General features: G+C 37.2%; 1 long non-coding RNA gene across 2 annotated transcripts; it reads right to left on the reverse strand.

Moving 5' to 3' along the window:
* Positions 1 to 939: 939 nt before the first annotated feature.
* On the reverse strand, positions 940 to 14,225 carry LOC103102529 (uncharacterized). Of its 2 annotated transcripts, none has more exons than XR_008917796.1 (3): positions 14,056 to 14,225; positions 13,653 to 13,799; positions 940 to 1,329 (listed from the first exon to the last, which is right to left on the reverse strand). It is a non-coding gene; the product is annotated as an uncharacterized LOC103102529 (long non-coding RNA). The 2 variants fall into 2 exon arrangements; XR_464107.3 differs by lacking the exon at positions 940 to 1,329 and adding an exon at positions 3,775 to 4,062.
* Between the last annotated feature and the right edge of the window lie 3,489 nt (positions 14,226 to 17,714).

The raw sequence follows: 17,714 nt of genomic DNA on the forward strand, positions 1-17,714 counted from the left end.
ATACATTGCTGTTATTTATGTTAATTTTTTAAAGTAGTCACCTTTGTCATTGATTTTTGATCTTGGTCTAATGGTGTTGCCCTGGGTCTGACACCTGCAGACCCCATTGGTTTGCTGAACTGGCATCATTCTTGGCTTGGATGGGTGTTGAAGCAAACTCAGTGGAGATGCCCTGAAGAGTAAGGATCCAGGACTCCAGAAAGTCAGAATCCACTGGTCCTTCTGACTTTTAATGTGAACCTGGTGGGATTATTGCTATGCAAGAACTGAGCTAATGGGGGCAGCTGGGTAGCTCAGTGGATTGAAAGCCAGGTTTAGAGATGGGAGGTCCTGGCTTCAAATCTAACCTCAGACACTTCCCAGCTGTGTGATCCTGGGCAAGTCACTTAAGCCCCATTGCCTAGCCCTTACCACTCTTCTGCCTTGGAACCAATACAGAGTACTGATTCCAAGACATAAGGTAAGAGTTTAAAAAAATTAAATTAAATTAAAAAGTGAAGAGATTAGACTAGAAGGCTTTTGAGATCCTTTAAGATTATCCTCAGAGATTTAGAGTTAAATCCTCAGTCCCCAGAGTAGAGAGAAGGTGCTTTTTATTGTCTTTATACAAAGCAAGAATACAGGGAAAGTTTAAGAATGAGTTCAAGTGACCAAAAGAGTGATTGATGGACTTGGACTTATTTAGTTCATCTCAGCAACAAAATCTGGTATAATAATACAAAATTTCACTTCCATAGTAGAATCAACAGTACATACTATAGAAGAGTGGTAAGGGTAGGCAATGGGGGTTAAGTGACTTGCCCAGGGTCACCCTGGCTATATTTGAACCCAGGACTTCCCATCTCTGGGTCTAGCTCTCTATCCATGAGATATGTAGCTGCCTCAATTTCACTGCTTTTTTTTTAACTGAAAAAATATATAATAAATGTGAGACTTTGAGATATGAAATGTAAAATTGATTCCCCCCAGCTCCCCACTTCCCAAATTATTTGTCTTTCATCCCTGGCATGAATTCGAATAGGGCCTGCTTATTTCTAAAGGATTTGCCAATGCTGCCAAATGTTCTGATTGCTGGCCCTTCTTTCCCCTTTCTCATCTGGTAGTCATTTTCAGCCTTTGCTATCCACCATTTGGGACAGGCCTCTGGCAGGCACATATAGGTTGATTTACTCCATTTGTCCATATGCATTTTCTTGCCATTTACAGATTGCCTGGCACATTGATGATGAACTTGATTCCTTCCATTACACCTTAGAGCGTGTGCGAGATTTGGGACCGGGATGCATCAGAACGTAGCCCAGCAGTCACTTGGCAGGGAGACTTCAGATTCTTGGTGGCCAGAAAGTAAACCAAGAAAAGAATAGTTTTATTGTATATAATTACCTTAACCATGGCAGGGGGCAGACTTAGTTTAAGGCAGAAGGATCCAGTAAAGCTATGGTAGAATACACATAGCTATACCTTCCCCTGGGGCAGCTTATGTAGTACAGCCAAGATGGCATTGGGCTTGGAGTAAGCAAGACTCGCCTTCATGAGTTCAAATCCAGCTTCAGACACTCACTAGTTGTGTGACCCTGGGCAAGTCACTGAACCCTGTTTGCCTCATCTATAAAATGAGTTGGAGAAGAAAATGGAGAACCACTTCAGTATCCTTGCCAAGAAAACCCCAAAACAGGGTCACAAAGAGTTGGACACGACGGAAATGACTCAACAACATACCCTCCCATGGTCTTTTTCACAATAGGCCACCTCCTCTTCTGTCTCTTCAGAGCCCTGGGAATAAGTTGGTGGCAAAGCATGGTCCTTTTTAGAACTACTTTGCCCATGGGCAGGATTGATGGTGGCATGAAGGGAAATCAGAGTCAAACGTAGGCATGATTGTGTCATAGGAGAAATTTATCTTCAGTCTCACTTACTCAGAAGAGAGCTTCATTGGAGGTGTGTCATTGCTCTAACCTTTTTCCTATCCTCTCTGAAATAACCATCATTGGGATCTACAAAGATAATAAAGGTGTTATTGAAAAATCTTTAAAAATAGAAACCCTTACCTTCCATCTTAGAACCAATACCATGTATTGGTTCCAAAGTAGAAGAGTGGCAAGGGCTGGGCAATGGGGACTCAGTGACTTGCCCAGGGTCACACAGTTAGGAATGGTCTAAGGTCAGATTTGAACCCAGGTCCTTCTATCTCTAGACCTGACTCTCAATCCACTGAGAGCAAAGGTGAGTTATTGCTTCAAGTAAGCCAACTTGACTTACTTATCTGGAAAGAGGTTTTACCCTCAAGTTCATTAACCAGGATTTGATTCTCAGGCTGGCTTCTTGATGTAGTTTATACTTGGGAAGACCTAGGACTGAATTCCTTTCAGTGGGGAATAAAAGAATAGGGAGTCACTGAAGACAAACTACACAATTTTGACTAGAGAAGATTCTGGGAAAAGTAGTAATAGTAATAGGTTACCCTCATCATTGCTTCCCCATGGGAGGACTAATTCCTAAAAAATTCAGACAAACAAAAAAGCAAATATCTGATTCTAAAGTCTGCATAACTTTTCCTACAAGTACATAGAGAGGGCAAGTTCCCAGCTTAGAACACAGATGGCGAAGGACTGTAACTTGCAGCTCCTAGAAACCTTTTTGCTGGAGTGAGTCCTCAGAATATTCTCCTTAGGTATCAGGGAGCACTTTTTGCCAGGCTTTCTGTAGAGCCATGAATTTATCTGCCTTATTTTGTCCAGTCTCTCCTTGGTTCTGGATACAGACATTGCCCTTAGCAATTACTACTATGAGGACATTTCTAGGATGCTTATGAAAAAGCCCAAATCCTCTATAGTTCATGAGGTCTTTTTCTGACTTAGGGGAACAGGAGAGGAAGCTGACTTTCTGTCTCCTCCTTCCCAAAATGATGCCTTGCTTTCACTTATTTGAATCTCCTGGATTCTGAAATAGTGGCTAGTTTCATAAAACCACCCAGGGTGTGGGGTTTTGTTGTTGTGAATGAGTCATGTCCAACTTTTCGTGAACCCATTTGGGGTTTTCTTGGCTAGGATATTGGAGTGGTTTGCCATTTCCTTCTCTAGCTCATTTTACAGAGGAGGAAACTGAGGCAAACAGGGTTAAGTGACCTGCCAAGGGTCACACATCTAGTAAGTGTCTGAAGCCATGTTTGACCTGAGGAAGATGAGACTTTCTGACTCCAGGCACCACCTGTTGTTGTTCAGGTGGTTCAGTCATATCTAACTCTTTGTGACACTATTTGAGGTTTTCTTGGCAAAGATACTACAGTGGTTTACCATTTTACAGCAGAGAAAACTGAGGCAAACAGGGTTAAGTGATTCCCCCAGGGTCACATAGCTAGTAAGTGTATGGAGCCAGACTAAAACTTAGGAAGATGAGTCTTCCTTGTCTCCAGGTCTGTGGTTCTATCTACTGGGGGTAGAATGGGGATGCTCAAATCCCTCAACCAATTAGAACAGACTTCCTATCAATATCACTCCAGTTTATCTAATTGGCTTTTAAGAACTTTTCTAACTTATTCTAGTCTTTGACCAAGATGCAATCTTACTTGGTTAAGGTTTCAGGCCATTATTATTATTATAATTATTAAATTATTGCTTACTTTGAATGGGCTGGGACAATTGTTTAGTCTGGTCCTAACATTAATATCCGTGCTGAAATGCCTTCTATTTAGTACAAGCTTAAGAAATATTTGGCGAATTGAATTTGATTGTTGGCAAGAGTGCACTTAGTGTTTCCAATCCTGTCAGTGGGATGATTGCAATCATTTCTGTTTAATTTTTCTTTCATCACAAAACCCCATGAGCTTATGTCCTGGTAATTACAAATGAGATTCAGATTGGGCTGTCTTGTTCCATATAGTACTTCTTAGTGGTCATCCAAGAAGTGATGCTATTATTCCAAATGAATGCTAAAAGACATTAGTTGGAGGTAATGCCTTTGATTCTTCAGGAACCAGAATACAGCAACTGAGATGCCCAATGACATGCATTTATTTTGCTTCTCTGTTTCAGTTTGTTGTCTGTGTGTGACCCTAGAACTGAACTGTTTTGAAAACAAATCAATGTCTTTTCCATAGTCAGCTCTATTACAGTGGTTCTAGCTTACAATGGACACAAAACAATAATCAATTAGATGAAAGAAACAAAACTGTTTGAGATATTTTAAATCAGCTTAAAATGCACATTTTAAAAGATCCTAGTTTTATGGGACTTTAGTAATAATCAATCTACTCTCAGAGAATAGTAAAAATAGTTTTAAACTATAAAATTTTTGCTATATTAGAATAAATTCTCTTAGGGTAGAATGTAAGCTGTTTGAGGGCAAGGGCTATTTTTTTCTTTCCATTCCAAGAGGAAATATGAGTTAAATTGAACTAAAATAAATCTAGCAATTCTTTACAATAAAAAAAAAAATCTCCCTTTTCTAGAGTTGACATATGATATGGTACTTCTCTTTGCTATCATTTTCTTTTTAATTTGATATTCAACTAAAAAGCTATTTGAAAAAAATAACAATTTTAGAAAAGTAACAGAAAATAAAATAAACACACAAATCACCATCATTTTTACATATCAGCAACAAAGCTCTTTAAGAAGAGATAGTAAGAGATATTTCATTTAAAATAATTATAGACAATATAAACTCACTGGAAGTATGCCTGCTGAGACAAACCCAAGAACTATATGAGCATAATTATAAAGGATTTTTATATGAATAAAGTCATATTTAAATGAATGGAAAAATATTAATTGTTCATGGGTGGGCCAAGCCAATATAATAAAAATGACAATTCTATATAAATTAACCCACTTACTCAATGCCTAATTATATTATAAAAATATTTTTTGAACTAGAAAAATAATAAAATTCATATGGAAGGGAAAAGGTTAAGAATATCAAAGGAATTAATGAAAAAATGTAAATGAAGAAGATCTAGCATTACCAGGTTTTAAAGATATCATAGGCAATATTATAAGATATAGGCAGGTATTAAAAGGCAGTAATTGTCAAAACTATCTGATACTAGTTAAGAAATAGAATGAGGGAATCAGTGAAATAGAGTAGATATTCATTAAACAGCAGTAAATGATTATAGTAACCTCGTGTTTAGTAAAAGTAAAGATTTAAGCTTTGGGGTTAGAAATTCATCATGTAGTAAAAATTGTTGGGAAAATTGGAAAGCAGTCTGGTAGAAACTAGGTAGAGACCACTATCTTACATTTAAAATAGATACATGATGTAGACATAAAGGGGAATATCATAAATAAATATTAGAAGATGAAACATATTACCTATCGGATTTGTGAATAGAAGAATTTATGAATAAGAGATAGAGAATATTGTGAGATGTAAATTGGACAGTTTTGATTATATTAACTGAAATAGTTTTTGTACAAATTAGACCAACTATAGCCAAGATTAGAAGGAAAGGAGAAAATTAGGGGAAAACTTAGATAGACAATTTCTCAAATAAAGGTCTCATATCTATATACAGAACTTTATCGAATTTCTAAGAATCTGAGACATTCCTCAATTGATAAATGGTCAGAGGATATAAACAGGCAGTTTTTAGAAAAAACTTTTTAGAAAAAGAAATAAAAAAAATATATATATAAACAGAAAAATGCTCTAAATCCATCTTAATTAAAGAAGTTCAAATTAAAACAACTTTGAGATACCTTTCAAATTGTCTAAAACAATAGAAGAATAAAATGACAGATGTTGGAAGAAATGTGGAAAAATGGGGACTCTAATTCACTGTTGATGAAACTGTGAACTGAGCCAGTTATTTTGGAGAGCAATCTGGAATAATACCCAAAGAGTTGTGAAATTGTTTATACCTCTTTGATGCAGCAGTTCCACTATTAGGTCTGTTTTCCATGGTGCCCAGGGAAAAAAAGGAAAAGAACCTATGAGTTTTAAAATATTTATAGCAGTTATCTTTGTGGTAGCAAAAAACTAGAAATTGAAGGGAAGCCCATCAATTAGGGAATAATTGAATAAGTTGTGGTATACGATTGTATTGGAATATTATTCTGCTTTAGAAATGAAGAATGGATTGGTTTTAGAAAAACATGGAAAGACTTGCATAAAATAATGCAGAGTGAAATGAGCAGAGTCAAGAGAACATTGTATATGGTAACAGCTATGTTGTTCAGAGTAACTGTGAATGACTAAGCTATTCTGAGTAACACGAATATTCGAATCAGCTATAAAGGACCTTTGAAAGAAGATGTTATCTTCCTCCAGAGAAAGAACTGATATAAGGGAGTATGCACACACACACACATATCTGACAAATGTTGGCCTTTTCTAGTGAGGGTTTGGGCAGGAGGAAAAGAGACAGCTCAGAACTCAAGATGTAACTAAAATTAAATTTAAAAAATTTAAAAGTAGGGTGTATGTTGGTGAAGCTTTGAACTAGTCCAACCATTCTGGAGAACAATGAACAACTATGCCCAAAGGACTACAAACTACATATTCCTTGACCCAGAAATACTGCTACTAGGTCTATACCCTGAAGAGATCAAAGAAAAAGGAAAAAGGACCTATATGTACAAAAATTTTGAGAGCAGGTCTTTTTGTAGTGGCAAAAAATTGGAAACTAGGAGGAATGCCTATCAATTAGAGAATGGATGAGTTACTTATGGCATGTGATTGTGATGGAAAGTATTGTGTTGGGTTTCAGAAAAATCTGTGAAGACTTACTTGAACTAATGCAAAACGAAGGGAGCTGAACCAGGAGAACAATTTATACAGTGACATAAATATCATAAAGATAATCAACTCTGATTGATAAAATGATCCACTATGATGACTCTTAACAAATAAAATGCTATTTGTCTGTAGATAGATAACTGATAGACTCAATACAGTTTGAAGAATTTTTCCCCTTTATTTATCTTGCCTTTTTTTCAGGAATGTGGCTAATGCAGAAATATATTTTTGCATGACTTTATGATGACTATTTTATTTCTTGCCTTTTCAATGTGTAAAAGGGGGGTTAAGAGAAAGAGAGAATTTGGAGAAGGAAATTCAATAGATGCTTATGGGTCCTTGGAACCCTATAGAAATCTTTCCCTTTATTTCTCTACTCTTATGTTGCATACCAAGATCTTTTCTCTAAAAATGATGTCATACAGCTCTAGTGATATATTATGTACCTTGTCTTGCTGAAGTGCATTCATAATGTAGATGCTGCTTCTTACCCGCTCCTTGTCTCCCCTTTGCAATATTTTATTGCTTCCCATCTACTCTCAGACCATACAGCTCACAAATACCATTTCCCATATAAACTAATTCTCAAGTGGGCAGTCCATTCCAGTGGTCTTTCTTTTTCTCTTATCAATGCGATTTATTAGGAAGAATTTTGAACTAGGAATTGCCAAAATATAAGCTCTTCAGGAACAGGGGCTGTTTTTGCCTTTTCTTTGCATCCCTGGCACTTAGCACATTGCCTAGTACATAGTGAGTGCATGTTGTCTCGATTGATTGTTTATTGATTGAGTTGGGAGACTGAGCTTTTTTCCTAGGTTCTAGTCCTTTTTTTTAGTCATGAATTATGGGAACTTGAAAAGGCAGCTCACTTGATCATTCTGGGTCCCAGTTATAAAATGAATGGATAGGGTTAGATAAACTCTAGGCTCCCCTTTCAATTGTTTTTACAAACTATAATGAATGGGGAAGGTGGCTATTTGGAAGCAAGGTTTGAGGAAGATAATTAACTATTCATGGAATAGAGTAGGAACAAATCCTAGAAATGTGTAAAGGAATCATTATCTATATTTATTCAATGTGAATTCTGAAGGAGAGGATAACCTAGAGGTTTGAATTTGTGAACATGAGAGGATGGGGGTGCCTTTGAGAGTAATAAGCTCTTCTCCATCTTTGCCCATCTCTCTTTTCATCCTCATACAGTTCTAGGTTTTTGGATCAGTTTTTGATTTTCTGTTTTGTCAGCTCAAGGAATCACTACAGTTTTCCTTTTGTAACTTTTCTTTGAGCCTGTCTTGCCTCCTGGGCTCCTATAAATTGCTTCTCTTATTTCCATAATTTATATGGCTAGGAGAAGATAGATTCATCTATTGTGCCAAAATATTAGCCACTTGAAAGGGGTAGGGGTGGGGGGACTAGGTATAGGGACAGAGAAATGCATGATGGAAACTATTCTACGACTTTAGGAGGCCTATCTAGTTAGGAAATGGCAGAGCCCTAAATGAGTTTGTTTCATCTAAGTATGCATGGAGGAAGCCTTCCCTTTGTGAAACCTAAGGGAGAAATGATTCCATTGAGTAGTGCTAGTGTCAAAGCATCTTCTCAGTTGTAAATAGTTTATCTTGAAAACATCTGAGAACAAGATCATCCTCATCCATAGCCTGGGAAAGAAATCAGAAGACTAAGGGATATATATGTGTGTGTGTGTATATTTTTTTTTTTAATAGAGGAAATCAGAGGTAGAAGTTACCAGTTCAAATCAAGTTAAGTCTGGAAATCAGCATCATCTATTACCATCTGAAACCCAATGGGTATGTTAGTCTTGTGAAAGTACTCTGTGATCTTCATTAACTATTTCATGTAGGTTCTATTTGAATTTGGATCTCCTTTTGGGCTCCTCAAGTTTGGTTGTGCTTCAGACAGGCGGAAGGGGGCAGCATGGTATGGTAGAAAGACTTGGATTTGGGAATCAGAAGATTTGGGTTCAAGTCCTGATTCTGCCACTTAGTACCTGGGTGACCTTGAAGAATTTTAAAACTCTGTAAGTCTCACTTTCCTCATCTGTAAAATAAATGGTTGTCTTAGATTAATTTGAAGATTGCTGGAAACTCTAAGTCCATGGACTTATAAAAGCATTCACAATCATATCACACAGTCAGTGCAAGTCCACAGGGAGATATATTTTGGTGTGGACTTATGACTAAGTCACAGATATTCCCTATCTACAAATTATCTACTTTTGAGAAAGGGGAGATCTCTCTGGGTTTTCAGTTTCAGACTCAGCATTAAATTTAAGGATCTTTGAAGGAAAAGAGGGACAATTTTCAGCTCATACAACTTATGCTATTGGGAGATGGTCATTTATCCTACTTTAGACAAATCATTGGGGTAGTGATTCTCTGCCAGAAAGAATAAGAAAGTAAGGAATGTTGGACAGAATTCTGAAACTGGGCTCTCACATACCTGCAGTATACAAAAAAAGTCATACAAGGATTCTGTGGTCAAGTATTGAGTCAGATTCTCACTTCTCCATACCTTATTGGGGTCCTAGCATTTTTAATGAATTAAAAAGAGTTTATGTTCAGGGGTTTTGGTTTTCATGTTTTTTCAGTTAGGGGTGAGGGAGATAGGAGGGTAAGAAAATAAATATACATGAAAATAAACTTTAAAAAAGAACTAAAAAGAATATAGCTGATATTCAGCATTCATTTCTTGAGTAAAAATCTCTTGTGCAAAACCATTTTAAGAAAGAAATATGAGTTAACTCAGCCTTGAAAATAAGGAAGGAAACAAGCATTATTATGCCTACTATGTGCCAGGTACCTTGCTAAGTGCTTTATAAATATTATCTCACTCACAACCACCATGTGAGGTAGTTTTGATTATCTTTATGATTTTCCAATTGAGAAAACTTAATCACTGCAGATTCCTGAGGAAAAGATGATATGGTATGATCTGAGCTTTAGCACTTTTAATCTTGCGTTTGTGTGGAGAATGTATTGAAGAGGGAATGGCCAGATGCAGAAAGTCCAGTTGGCATACTATTGCATGGTGGTGATGTTCATATGAATTGAAAAAAGAAGATATTTGTGACAGATTTTATGGAGATGGTTTTGACCAGCCTTGGCAACTGATTAGAGGTCACACTGAATGAAAAAATGAAGGTGACAGTGAGGTTATGAAAATTGGAGACTGGAAGAATGGTGGTGCTAGCAACAAAATCTGGGAAGCTAGAACAAGTGGTACATATTTAAAGAAAAGATAATGAGTTCTGCTTTGGATGTGTTTGAGATGCCTCTGGGACATTCAGGTGGAGATGTTAGACATAGAGATTTGGCAGTCATCTTCATAGAAATAAACACGGAATCCATGGGAGTTGATGAAATCACCAGTCAATCAATCAACATGTATTTAGTAAATATCTACTACATGCTTGCTGAGATCTGGGGATAAAAAGAACAGTAAAATACTCCCTGCCCTGGAGGAATATATAATTTAGCCAGGACAGACATGTATATACAGCAGTATATACACAATTGCTCAAAATCAAAACAAAACAAAAAACCAAGATAATTTTGTGGGGAAGGCATTAGCATATGGGAGCGAAATCAGGAAAGACTTCCTATAAAAGGTATCAATTGAACTGAGACTTGAAAGAAACTAGGGATATAAGAGAAAGTGTTGACTAGGGAATGTATTTCAGGCCTGGGAGAAAAGTAATGAAAAGGAATAAGATGGGAGATGGAGAGTAAGCCACTACAAACAGCAAGAAGGCTAGTTTGGGTGGATTGCAGTATAGATGAAGATGATGCCTTATAAGATTTGAAAAGTAGCTTTGGCAGAGTGATTTTGGAAAAATCTGGAAATACTTACATAAACCAAAGCAAAGTGAAGTGAGCAGAACCAGAAAAATATTGTACACAGGGACACCAATATTTTTTGATGAACAATTGTGAATGACCTGGTTATTCTCAGCAATGCAATGATCTAAGACAATCCCAAAGACTTATGATGAAAAATACCATTTGCTCTCTAAGAAAAAAACTTATGGAGACTGAATGCAGGCTGAAACACACTATATTTTATTTTCTACTTCTTTTTTTTATTGAGATCTCTTCCACAAAATGACTAATATGAAAAAATATTTTATTTGATTACACATATTATACACACACACACACATATATATATATATACATCAGATTATTTGCCTTCTCAGGGAAAGGACAGGGCTGGGAAGGAGTGAGAAAATTTGCAATTTAAAACTTAAAAAAATGTTAAAATTGTTGTCACATATTGGGGAAAAATTAAATATTATTTAAAAAAGAAAAGTAGCTTAGGGCCAGTTATGAAAGATTTAAGATATCAAACATCAGAGTTTATGCTTGATCTTTCATCGCTAGTAAAATGAGAATAATAATATCATCTACCTCACAGGTACTGTAAGGAACAAATGAGAATGTGTCGAGTGCTTTGGAAACTTTAAAGTGCTTTATAATTGCTATTAATATATAGAGAAGTAGATTTTGGGGGAAGGATGATGTATTATGTTTTGGAAATACTAAGAAACATTCTCTGTGCAACTGGAAATGACCAATGGAAGGCTGGAGATTGGAGCTCAGGAGTCAGAAGAGAAGCAAGCAAGGGCACATCCTTGTTCTTAGAGTACACCCATGCCGAAGGGGCAAGATGTGGATAATAACCTAGCAAAGGAATCTTGAAAAGGAGCCAAGGAAACAAGTCTTCCCAAGGACACAAGAAGATGGAGAAGAAGGAGCAGACAGCCACAAAAACGTAGGAGCTAAAGCGATCTATGTCAGCAACTTTAGAAAAGGTGAGATTTGAGCAAAGGCCATTGGATTTAGTGATTAAAATATCCTTGGTAACCCCAGAAGAGAATAGTCAAGTGGTGGGTCCAGAATGGGTGTGAGGAAGAAAATAAACATATATATTAGCATCTTCTCTGTGCCAAGCACTGTGCTAAGTCCTTTTTAAAACAAATATTATTTCATTTGAGTCTCACAAAAACTCCAAGAGGTAGGTAGTATTATTGTCCTCATTTTACAGTTGGGGAAATTGAGACATGCAAAAAATTGAGACATGATCTGCCCAGGGACATGCAGCTAGGCAGAATTTGAACTTAGGTCTTCCTTATTCCAAGACTAGCATTCTATCCATGGTGCCACCTAACTGCCTTCAGAAGTCAGTTTGCAAATGGGTTGAAAGGAGAGTAGGGGGTCAAGTAATAGAAGCAACAATTAAATAGGTTCCCCTTCCCTTGAGAAATGTGGTTAAGAAAGGGAGGAAAGACAAGATGAAAGACAGAGGCAATGGCAAGATCAAGTGGAAGTTTTGAGGGTATGAGTATCTTTGAAGGTAACCAAGGAACAAGTAGATGATGAGAGATTGAAGATCAGAGAGAGAAAAAAACATAAACAAAGGGGTAAACTCACAGAGAAGCTAGGAAGGAATTAAGAGAGTCAAAGGAAGAAATGGAGAAGAGAATGGGAGATAACAGGTGATTTGAAGTATAGAATTAGGAAGAAAAGAGAGTTAATGGCAGAAGAAACTTGATTTCTCGGTAAGGTAAGAATTTTTGAATTGAATTGAATGCCTAGAAGACAACTGATGTCAGCAGCTTGAAGAAAAGAAATAAAAGTTTTGGAATAGACTCCTCCTGGGAGAATGCTAGAATGTCAATCAGGGTAGATTAAAACCTTTTTAATAGAACACAATTTAATGTCTAGAATTGTCAGCTTGACATATTCCATCTTCACCAAGTATTAATACTTTTCTTCTCTTTTTTTTCAGCCACTCTAATTCACATCCCTGATTAACTTTTGACAGTTGTTCAAGTTTATGTCTGGAACTGTTTGAAAACAAGAAATGAATTTTAAGAGGAAGTAGATAAAAACATGGACGATGTTATCCATAGGAACACCTGACATCACTCTTAAGGCCAAAAAAGACCAACGTTGTTAATGTTCTCAGCGTTTGAATGTCTCAACTCTATTTCTAACCCACTCCTGAATTTGAGTAGTTTCCAATACAAGATAGTCAATACCCAGCAGCTGGGTCAGCTGCTGAGAGCTGGACAGTTCTGGTGCCAGTCGATCTGTTTGTTATTATTGAGCTTGGTCTTGTAGCAGTGGGAGGATTATGGTGATGACAAACTCAGAGTGACAATACAAAAATATGACAATTCTGTATTTACTCACAATTTATTACCCTACTCCCTGCTTCCCAAAGTTTCAAGAGAAGAAATAACATGTAGAATTGACACAAATAAGTGGATGGGATTCAACTCCCATATAACCATTAAAGTTGAAAGATGATCAGGAAAGTAGGAAGGTGGATAGAGAGCCAGACCTGGAGATGGGAGGCCCTGGGTTCCAATCTGGTCCCAGATACTTCCTAGATGTGTGACCCCAGGCAAGTCACTTAAACCCCATTGTCTACCCCTTACTACTCTTCTGTTTTAGAGCCAATATTGGTATTGACTCTTAAGACAAAAGTTAAGGATTTAAAAAATAAAAGAAAGAAAGGTGACCAGAATTAAAGAAGGCATGAGAATTTATCGAAGCTATTTCTTGAGTTGAAGGCATAGGTTTTTAAATACAAGACTATTTCTTGGTTTCTTAGCCCGAAGTGTTTAATTCCAACATGCCAGTCAGAAGTCTAAGGCAGCATGAGAGTCAATAAAAGTGCTTAGCCTTTGGTTTTGAAATGTATACAATGAAGTTCACTATATTTTGAGCCAGGAAGTTGGGGGTGTTATTCTTATCTCTAGGCTGAGGTTGTAACATCATGGTTTCCAGATTTGCTGCTCTGATGGGAAGATAACCTTGGTTTTAAACTTGATTTACTCAAGTGTACCAAGGCCTTTATCCATGCCAGTACCTGGAGAGAAATCGTACCTTTCATCCTGTTGGCTTTCCTCAGAGTCATGGAAGTCCCAGGTTGGGGATTTGGCTTCTACTGGAGGACAAGGCATTAAATCTGAACTCTAGCAGGTTTCAGAAAGCAAGCTTCCCAGGTGCTAGAAGGCTTTCTCTAGCCAAACACTGTAAAAGAGAGCAGAGGATTTTCTTTCAACGTTCTCCCCTTCTTCTGGGGCTTTTTAATGAACCGATTCCAAAACTCATACTTGCCCAGAAATTAGAATACTAAGAGGGACTCTTTTTTTAATTCAACACATAAACTTCTGGTGTGCCCTCATGTTTTGACAGAGGTGATCCTCTGGCTTCACTTCGAGCTGGAGACAAATCCTTCTTTAAATACTCCAGCCTGATGCGCATGGTAGTTATTTGACGTACTTACACTTGTGCCCATCTGTTTGGCTGGCGGGAGGCCTGTGAAGTGGGTGGTAAGCCAATTTCTATAAGGCACATTTGCCAATCTAAGATGGTTCAGAGGAGTAATCTGCAGAGCACAGTGAGGGCTAATGTGCCTGCCAAGAGGACCTTCTGTTTGGCATCAGTTCCAGAACAGGGCAACACACTCCTTTACAATGGAGAACATCTGCCTATGGAATGTTGGCAGGTGTTTATACTCAGTGAATGATTGCCTCCTCTACCTCTTTCCCCCAACTGCCTTTGAGCTGAATTCACAATGAATTCATTATGTGAGGGAGGTATTTGTACCTCCTCTAACTGCCAACAGTTATAATGTTAAGTCCCTAAATGTAATTACTACTGTCCTGCCTTTCAGGTGGGAGCTGAAATAGAATAATTGAATCCTAGAGTTGGAAGGAACCTTTGAGGTGACCAAGTTTGAGCCCTATCCAAAAAGCAACACTTGGATGACATAACTGCCAGTCAGTCAACAGCATTGAGGTGAGTGCTCTGGGGGTGGAAACCACTGAGCGCAATGCAGAAGCCATAGACACACATCCCCCACTTTCAAAGAGCTGACAGTCTACCTGAGGAAAGAGGCTCTCCACAGACTCAGAGATAATGGTCTGGACTCAGAGGAGCAATTTGACTGGTATAAATTCAAGTCCCACAAACCAAGTGCTGAAGGAGATGCCAAACAGAGAGCAGTGACCAGCCATGGAAGATTTCCAAGGGGAAGTGAGTTAATTGTGAGCTAAAAGGTGAATAAGAGAGCTCCTTGGGAGAGGAGAGAACCCATTAAGTGGGTTTCAGTCGTCCAGATATAAAGTAGAGAAGGGAAGGGCCAGAGTTATATTTATGGAGACAGAGAGGAATGAGAAGATCTAGAAGATACTGTAGAGAAGTCTCTAAAGACCCTGGGGTTAGATCGGAGGTTAGGGGTTTTGGGGAGGCATGATGTGGACGAATAAGAAAGAACAAAATAAATCTAAGATATTGACCCTGAAGACCAGGAGGATTATTTTTAGCAGTAATGAAGAAAGTAAGGAAGAGAAGGGAGCTAATTTGGGATGAGTAAATGATGAGGCCATGAACTCAGGTATCAAAATATTGTATCTATTTGCTGGTAGAACAATTCTAAGCAAAGATGTTTTATGAGGAATTAGAGATAATAGTTGAGAGAGGTGGGAAGAAAGAAATATAGAAATGGAGAGAGACAGAGGCAGAGACAGAGAACAAGAAGAGAAGAGAAAGAAGGGGAGAGAAACACACTTAAAGAGATTAAGGTTGGATGTGTAAATTTAGGGTCATTATGTATATAATGACCAATGACCCTAAATTTATATATATATATATATATATATATATATATATATATATATATACACACATATAAAACTTAGTAGTTGAACTTTCCAAGGATATTAGTGTAAACTAACAGCAAAATCCCTAGGATGGAGATTTTCAGGACACTCAAATTTGTGGTTGTTGTGAGAAGATAAAATGTAGGGGGAAGGGAGAGTAGGATTGCCAGAAGAAGAATCAGAAGAATGAGAGGACATAATTATTAGTAAGGGATAATAGTTCTTTGTTGTCTAATATTCCCTGGAAAATGTACTCAAACGTTGATATCACAAATTCTGAGCCATCAAGAAAAGTTAGGGATTCAAGTGGTCTCTTTTGGGGAGTAGAAAAAAGAATTAATTTAAACATGAGCAATGAATTCCTTGTAGGTAGTAGGCATTTAGTAGTTGCTCATTGAGTGGAATAAATCATTTGCAATCAAGCCAGTGCTGCCAAATTGACAATAATATGCACAGCCCTTCTGTGATTCTGCCTTGTTTACACCAAGACCCCAATTTGGTCCCAACCTATCTTCCTGGCCTCCTCATCAACACAGCTATTTCAGTCCAAAAGATTTACTCATTCCCCCCCTCAATTGATTGATCTTCATGCTTTCTCTCCTCCATGCTTTTGCTCCTCCTACATAGCAGACCCTCACTCCTCTGTAACTTACCTAAGACCTACTCATTCAAAATCCAACTCAAACTCCATTTTTTCTCCATGAAGCTTTTCTTGCTGTTTCTAGTCCACAGTGATTTCCCGTTCCTCTTAACTTCTATAGTGTTTTACTATTTGTAGCTTTCTTTTGACAATAATTTATGGAGACATTGTATTGCCTTCGTATTTGTTGTGATGTTTTCTTCAACTTTTCTTCAGCTCATATAATTGTTTACTTTTTTACATGCTTATGTCTTATTTATTGAGCTTGCTTTTAGTCCCTTGAGTGGAAGGACTGTCTCATAATTTCCTGAGTCCCTTAGAAACCTAGCACTGTGTCTTGCATATAATTGATTCCATAAGTAATTGCTGGTAGACTTGAACAAATTAAAAAAAATCATTAAAGAGATACTTGGAATTATTATGAAGTTTGCTTTACTCTACTAATCTTCCTAAGCTTAAAGAGTAAAGACATTTCCCACTTTGTCCTGCCTATGCAAATCCTTATTCATCCCTTAAAAATAAAACCAATTGAAATCTCCCTTCTCCCTCTAAGCTTTCCCCAATAAATGCATCTGTCCATTTCCTCCATCCTGACCATGCAGAGCTCTTACATACCATGCCATTGGGGTACTTGATTGTGTTCAATTTACCACATGATATGTTCCTTATATTTTTCATTAATTGTTTTATGTGCACATAAGTCTTATCTTTTCATGGAGATATGAGATCTTAATTGCAAAAACTGCCTTGCGGATCTTTATTATGGGTACAATTTTACTTTGGGTAAAATAATGGTACTCCATTGATGCACATAAACTTCCAGATCCTAGATTCTGCTTGGATTTCAAGGAACATTAGGGACATAAGACAAGATCCACTTTAAAAAACCACAACTCATAAGCCCCAACTGATGTGTCTTTTACCGGACAACTGTAGGATGTATTAGTTCAAAGCAAAAGATTTTTAGACAGAATAACAAAAAGAGTGACAGGAAGGATTTCTCTCACATACACAGGGGAACATGATCCTACAGGTTACTATACAGTTTAAGTCATTTACTTTATAGCTGAGGAAACAAACCTAGAGAGGCTGAAAAGCGTCTGCTTGAAGATGAGAATATGAGGATAAATTGTATTATCTCTGCTTATCTTCATAATTAACCTTATTATCATTATTATTTCTTGAGTCTATCCTGGGTGAGTGTTAGAAAGATTCCACCATTTGTGTTCTGCTATCATCCAAGTGCATCTGAGACCCCTTGCTGTATAACTACCAATCAAATTCTGTAAAACTTGAAAGTATTATACTATTTCTTTTTCTGCATTTAAGCTTTCTGTCTTCAGAGTTCTTCAGATCTCTCATCCATTATTGAAAATTGCCTTCCCTATTCATATAAATCTCATCTAATTACATTTATGTTACATTAGTTTGCTACTTTATCTACAGTCTATTGCTTCCATTTGTTATCTTTTTCCTTATGGTAATTGATCCCAGAGTGAAACATTATCCTCAGCCCCATCCTAATATGTGAACTATATTTTTTTCTTTCTTTATCTGAACTTCATGTGACATTTACAATAGTTTCTCCTCAATTTCTTTCTCATTTCCCTCCCAGGAAATGGTTCCTTATTCCTCAGGGAA

This window comes from Monodelphis domestica, chromosome 3, assembly GCF_027887165.1.
Source record: "Monodelphis domestica isolate mMonDom1 chromosome 3, mMonDom1.pri, whole genome shotgun sequence".
NCBI classification, from domain to species: domain Eukaryota; kingdom Metazoa; phylum Chordata; class Mammalia; order Didelphimorphia; family Didelphidae; genus Monodelphis; species Monodelphis domestica.